This window comes from Hydra vulgaris, chromosome 08, assembly GCF_038396675.1.
Source record: "Hydra vulgaris chromosome 08, alternate assembly HydraT2T_AEP".
Lineage (NCBI taxonomy): Eukaryota > Metazoa > Cnidaria > Hydrozoa > Anthoathecata > Hydridae > Hydra > Hydra vulgaris.
In genome coordinates, this window is record NC_088927.1 from 23,998,842 (window position 1) to 24,006,764 (window position 7,923).

The window sequence follows — 7,923 nt, forward strand, 5'->3', positions numbered from 1 at the left end:
AAGAACGACTTCTTTTGATACTTTTCTATATATAAATCTGAGAGGTCTGCAGTACCTAATTGACAATGGTGTTGGATTTCTCCAAACAACCCGTTTTTTATCATCTTTGAAACAATATAGTTTTATAGAATCTAAGCTATAAATATATAACAAGCTAAGTTATAAAAAGCGAACTGCTTTTTATAACTTAGCTTATAGAATATGAATGAATTTAATACTGATAAATTATTCAGTATTAAATTGACTCATATTATCTGACTATTGTTTATAAATAGATTATCTTGTTGCACCATCAAAGCTTTGTACATTAGAGTTATTCTAGTACAATCTTTAGGCACAGGCGAATTTAAAACAACACTATAAGTTGATGCAGTATGAAAAATAAAATCTTGTAATGGTACTTCTGCAGAGTAGTCACTGACCTGAATGCTTTCAGGGTAGCATATATTTTTAGCCTCTTTTACTATATGATATGATAGGTATAGAAAGTTTAATTGAAGAGCATTGTTTTTTAAATGCTGATAAGTTTTTAGGGATAATTTAGCATCTAAGACTAGCATTAATGACTGTTCTGACATAAATGATCCTGCAAATAATCTATTGTTGCATGATTTTTTAATAATTTTTGCTTTTATAAATCTTTTATCTCTTTTTAAACTTTTACTCTCTGCGTATAAAAGTTTATCTAACCAAATTTTGATTCTTTTTTCAAATACTACACTTTTTCTATTTGATTTTTTCCACTTTCGTTTAACTTGGTAAATAAATTTTGCAATAACTGACAAAATTTTATTAGGTTCTTCAAAATTAGTTTTGTAAACAAAGCTTAAAATCTTTGCGTGTAAATCATCATCATTTTGCAGCAAATTATTTTACATTATATAATTCATAAGACATATTCTATTCATTTTCAAATGACCGTTAGTTATTTTGTAATAAAGTAGTTTAAGCGTTTTTTACGAGTCGGTAACTAAGATATTCACAGCCTTTACTTCTTATTGGTTGAAAAACAGAATGAAAGTGACTTCTTTCATTCTATTTTTGTTGTGGAACCATCAGATGGGCTACCGTATTTTGGATAGTATTCAAGGATTCCCTGTTGGTCTCATTTTTATTGACTTTGAAAAAAAAATTTGATACAGCGCCTCACAAAAAATTAATGCACAAACTTTATACGTATGGTTTTCATGGTCAACCTTAAATGGATTAAAACATGGCTAAATAAAGAGAAACAATGGATTAAATTCAAACCAATCACATCAGATTGTAAAGATGTAGTTAGCAGTGTAAGCATGCTACTTATGTTCTAAAAAAACTGCACTAACTTTATGTTCTACAAAACATGTTTTTTTCCCACATTATTTCATACTTAATAAAACTTTTTAATGGTAATCTTAACAAAATTAATGCATCTCAATGTTACAAAATTGAAATACTAGTACAAAGTTTATTTATAAAAAAAAAAAAATCTTTGTGTTAGTTAACAGGAGTTCTGCATTGTGGATAAGCTTAAATTTTTTTAAGGATGTTGTTGAAGATTTTCCAAAAGTTTCGAGAGCCTAACTTTTGAGGTAAGGTAGAAGATTTAATAAACTGGAGTTCAGCAATTTGATACTATGATAACATTAAAAAAATTTAAAAGTTAACAAGCAAATAAGATATAATACAACTATTTTAAATGCTATTAATAAAGCAAGTAAGATACAATATAACTTTTTTAAATAACATCCGCGCCTATTCACAGCAAATATATACAATGCGCTTTTAGTAACATTAAAACTTTACGAAAAACCACGAATTTTCATTAAACATAAATAAATTCTCAAGCACAGCCCCCAAGTCGGAACATTTAGACAGATTAGATTAGCTAGACTTAGCTTTGATTTCTTGCAATAATAAAAAGGCTGTCTAAATTTTTTTTTTTTTAAAAAGATGAAAAAAAATTATTATGATTAAGTATAGCAGCAATGCAGTTTTTAGTCAAGCCTCGTTTTATGAGGTTTGACTTAAAACTTGGAAAAGAAGAAATAAATGCTACCATATCTGTCTGGATCCAGAAGGTTATGTTGATAGCGCATTTATTAGAGGAGAGAGAAAAGACATCAGCAAAAGAACGGTCACAAAGAAAATCACAAAAAGAATCCCAGTCAGCTTTGGGGTAGTAGTAAGTAGTGTGATGATAGATGAGTCCGAAGAAGAAAAAATAAGTAATGGATGCAATCTTTAGAAGAAGAAGATAAATAAGGAAAGAGGAAACAAAGAGAAAGGTATATATATATATATATATATATATATATATATATATATATATATATATATATATATGTATATATATATATATACATATATATATATATATATACATATATATATATATATATATATATATATATATATATATATATATATATATATATATATATATATATATATATATATATATATATATATATATATATATATATGTATATATATATATATATATATATATATATATATATATATATATATATATATAAATTAGTAAAAATACTTATCTAATTTTTGCTTTCTTCAACACTGTATTTCACCATCAGTAGGTTCATCAGGAAGAATTCTTCCTGATGAACCTTTTATCCCATAAAGATTACCACTATTTTGTCGTATGGCCATTCCAACATAGTTTTGAAGAGTGTTCATCACTTTATTAGTTAAACGACCTTTCCCTCCCCCAATGCTTTCACCATTCATCAACTTTTTACCCTTGTAATTGACTTTAAGTCTACGAAGACGTGTTACATATACATTTTTCTTTGGTGATGGTATAACCTGGATATGGATCTGATTTATAAATTTCATCAAAAGATTTTGTATCACCATCTCCAATAAAGAATGTGTATCTTAGGCAATGAAGACGTACAGATCGAGCAAACATTCTTTTCATTCCAACAATTTCCATATATCCAGCACTTCCAACATGATTTATTAAACATTGTGAGTTTCTTTCCAGGTGTTATATGCATCTAAATTACCTTTTTTCAGTTCCCACATTTCACACTGTTTATATTTTTTAAATAAAACTTCTGTGTCAATGCATTTCCCTTCTGAAATTAGTGTAACAACACCATTCAAGGAAGAGTATTCTCTTTTTTGCCAAACACCATAACCATTAACTTGAGCATCAATAGCAACAGAGTCATCTACAGTTTTATTATAACGTATTTGTTTGGCAGCTTCTTTCATTGATTCTTGTACTGTTTGCACATAAACATTGTGCAGCTCACTATTAATTTCATTATATGTTGTTTTGGCCATTGGTGGTGGCATATTCATGCAAGAACAAAATGTTTTTACTGCACTAAAACCTTGACCAATTTCTCTAAATGCAGCAATTATTTAAATATTTATTTCTCCCTGAAGTAGACTGCAATCTACTGCATTATTTTGAAGAACAAAATGTTATTTTCCAATCACATTCAGCGCATGAAACATTTAAAAACTGGGCAAGAACCATTTTTTTTGATAAGAGATGAAAACAGGGCATCGTCCAACTATATTTATAAGAAATAAAAAAAGATCACTGTCTATAAAAAAATTGCATCCAGGGGTGAAAATCGGAGGGTTACTTTTAGAAATTGAAACATTTAATTTTTTTCTTGAAGCTGATTTGTTTTGACTCAATTTATTGTTTACTATTGTTGATGTATTGGAAAAGTTTTTGTAACAAACCCTTTTCTTTTCCGTGATCGTAATTTATTATATCTTTTTTCAGAACCCATTTCAAGTAATGATAGCTTTATTAATTGAAGATATTCTGTTTTTTTCTAACTGAAGGAAAATAAGAATCAATAACACAACCTTTATTTAGAAGCTTTGAATTTAGAACGGTTTTAGGGCTTCAGTGTATAGCTTATAGATTGAATGAAGAAAAAACGTTTATAAAAACAAAAAGAAGCCTTAAGGTGAAAACTAGATGTCTAGATCAGGTTTCTATCCTGAGATACATCAAAAATGGTCGTTGCTAAGGCAGTTGCTATGGTTATAGAACTTAAACAGTTTTATCTAGAAGGGCAAATTTTGCTTGAATGCATAAGATTTTTTATATCACACCAAGTTTCCATGAAAAAAGACACTCTGATGTTTTCAAAAATATAATTTTAGAAATTTTCAAAAAGTTTCAAAAAATGCCTCTCTTTTCCCCTGCTACCACCTTAAAGAGGAAGATTTTTTATAAAAACAAATTTCGTTTAAATTTTTACAGTAGTAAAAAAGTAGCCGAATAGGCTGAATATCGAATACTCGTGTAAAGTAGTCACTAAATCAGCTGTACAACGTCAAAACGTTTGAGCCTCGATCATATCCCACTCGCAATGATTTTGACGAGATTAGTAATTTGCCAATCGCTAAACTACTTAGGGATAAAGGTAGTGAGTGTACAATATATCTAATTGATTTAGGGGTAGGCGCAGTGGAGTGTACGTACAACGACTGATTTAGGGATGGGCAGAGTAAAGTGAATACACATCGGATGGAGAGTTTTGGATCGGAAAGGCAGCATTCCAGTCCACTATTTCATTGTTCGGCAAAATAACTAATACCCTAAAATCATTGCGAGTGGGATATGTTCTAGACACAACCCGTCAAAACATTTTTATCAAATTTACTTTTTTATATACTCTTTGATACCAACGCATGCAGAATTTTTATGTAATATCCTCTTTGTAAACAGACAATTATATCAGGAGTTACCACACAGTAACTACAACATTTTATTCTGATAAATAAAAAAAACAATAACAAAACCCAGTATCTACACGAAGTTGTAGATAGTGTGTTTTGAATTTGTTATGATTGTAATCTGCCGAAATATATTTCAAGCGTAGTGAAACTCAAAATCAAAACACAGTAACTAAAAAAGAATTATGGACTGGGATCATAGTTATGCATTACCAAGACGCATACGTAAGTTCTCTTAAGGAATTACTTATGATTATATTATGTATTTACATTAACATGTAATTCTATTTTTAGTCGACAACGTTGAAGATGATTTAGATCCTGATTTTATTCCTATTACTGTTAATGAAGGGGCTAAATTTTTTATACACACATAGTATTTAGTTAGTTGCACAACATATTAACGCATCATGTTATATTTTATATTAGTGTTTATTATATTTTTTAGTTGAAGAAGTTGTGAATGTTTTTGATGACAGTGATTTTGTTACAATTACTAAAGATCAAGGTACTGAATAATTTATATACACAATAAATTTATTTATTAATATAACATATTTACATGTCACATCATTTTGTATACTAATATTTATATTTTTTAGTTGAAGAAGTTAAAAAGGATTTGGATGACAGTGACTTAGATCCTGATTATATTCCAATTACTGAATATTATGGTAATAAACAATTTAGATACACAACAATGCATTTGTTAATACATCATATTTAAATGTCACATAAAATTGTATACTAATACTTATATTTTTTAGTTGAAGAGGATTTGGATGACAGTAACTTTGATCCTGATTTAACCGCAATTACTGAACATCAAGGTACTAAATAATTTATATATACCTACAACAATGCAGTTGTTACTACATTATATTTACATGTATATAGATATTTAACATATTCCAGACAATCAACTTATTGAAACTGCAAGGAAAAAGAAGAAGTTTAGTCCGGCAGATAAGAAAGCAGTAATAGAAGAAAAAAGGATTAAAAATTAAAAAATGTCAATGTCAAGACAAAACATCCAAACCGTTCTCTTACATGCCCTGTAGAGTGTAGAAATAATTGTAGAGACAATCTATCCACTAATCATCAAAAGTTTTTATGGAAAAAAAGAAGTATGTAAGACCACTCTTTTAAATGTTCTTAGCTATACAAATGATTCTGTATTAACAGAACTAGTTAAAAGTATTAGCAGTAATTTTTTATGTCATTTGTTACTGAAAATAGAGGACAGCAAAATATTAAAAAATGTATACCCAAAGATATTGTAGCTGATCATATACGGCTGTACCAACCATCTGTAAGTCATTATCGGCGACTTAATGCACCAAATATAATGTACTTGCCTTTTGGACTAACAGTAAAGCCATGTATGATTATTTTTGCTCTCAACATAAAAACTATTGCTCTCAAGAGTTTTATAGACAAATCTTAAAGAATTTAAATATATCTTTAATAAATCCCACAATTGATAAATGTGAAGATTGCTCTATCTATCAAAATATAATTGAAAATTCTACTGATGAGAATGAAATTAGAGATAATATTACACTTTTAGAAAACCATAAAGCCGAGGCTGTAGCAGCAACGTTCACCAGTTGACTAGTGGTATTTAATGAAACATTTGCTCAATTAAAACCAAATGCCTTATGCCACTGTGTACTTTGGCATGAAGGCATTGCTGGGCATAAAGCTGAAAATGTTACACACTCAATATTGGCACTCAATATTAACCAAAGAGATGTACAAGATTATATTTTCTGGGCTGATAATTGCAGTGGCCAGAACAAAAATTGGACCTTATACATGGCATTGGTACGTAACTTAAATTCAACAAATTCCTTATTTCAAAACACAAAATCAGTAACAATGAAATACCTAACTAAGGGTCATACCCATATGACTGCTGATGGGGTCCATGGAAATATTTAAAAAAAAATTGAAAAAATTAGGCATTTATATGACTTTGAAGTCCTTAGGAATTGTATTTCTCAAAGCCGAAAAAATTTAAATATTTTAGAATTGAAAGATTTTTATGAGTGGCAAAATAAAAAAAGGACTACCTATGTAAAAACAGATACATTGTGTGGATTTAAAATGAACAGTGTTGTCCTGGCCAAATTTTCAAAAGGATCAACTTGTATGGAATACTGGACAGATTTTAATGGAGAGCCAAAGACTTTGGACTTCTTACAAAAAAAAAATTTTAAAAACATTAAAACATATGCCCCTAAAAAAATTACTCAATATAGAGGAATTAACCTCAATAAAAAAAAAAAAATCGTTGACAAACTTGTTCCAGTAATGTCAGAAAACAGGAAATATTTTTGGATAAATCTTCCAGTGTCTGTTCAGAAGATTTGGTTGATGAGATGGGCGTTGGTAATGCTTTCATAACTTCTGATTATAAATAAGACTTAATAAAGACTGAATATGACTTAATAAAGACTGAATAAGTACTTTACAATTATTTTATTATGTTTTACTATCATTTATTTTGTTTATATTTGTTGTTATTATATAAAACTGTAAATATTGTTCTACCTGAAGACTAGGTATTTTCAAATTATATATTTTATGCAATAAAGAAAGTGATACATATTTGTTTTCATTTTTGAATTTTATTTTAAGTGGTTATTTCACTTAATTTTATTAAATCTGTCATTTATCTGTTATTCTTTAGTTTGAAACCAGTAACTTATGCAATTTAGTATGATAATTTTTAGGTCGAGATTAAAGAGCATTAACAAAATACAGTTTGTGGTAAGTAAAAGCAAATCATTCATAATACCAACAAATGTGGTGCTTTAAAAGACTAGATTCAAACACTACCATGTGGACGTTACTTACTAATTGAGCATTTAAATAGAAATTAAATACTAGTTTAAGTAAATTAGTGCGAAATAAGCATTTGTTAATTGGTTATTGTTTTGAACTTACAAGTTTGTGAAAATACTCCACTCATAAAACAATTTAAACATTTGTTAGTTCATTGGAGTTAGGGGAGTATTTAGACTTTATTCTAGGAGGAATAGGGCGACTCGATTTTTCACTATGCCACGTCTTCTTGCCGAATGATAAATAGGATTAATGGTTTTTCATTATATTGAAAGTAAAATATAGATCTAGGAGTCAGTTGACCCATCATTAAAACAAAACGAGTGTAGCAAAACAACATTGATTAATATAATACAA

The 7,923-nt window shown here is 28.5% G+C and overlaps 1 long non-coding RNA gene across 1 annotated transcript; it reads left to right on the forward strand.

Annotated features, from left to right (window-relative positions):
• The first annotated feature begins 5,316 nt into the window (after nt 1-5,316).
• Nucleotides 5,317-7,580, forward strand: LOC136084242 (uncharacterized). Its single transcript, XR_010640418.1, has 3 exons — nt 5,317-5,390; nt 5,484-5,546; nt 7,455-7,580. It is a non-coding gene; the product is annotated as an uncharacterized LOC136084242 (long non-coding RNA).
• The last annotated feature ends 343 nt before the right edge of the window (nt 7,581-7,923 follow it).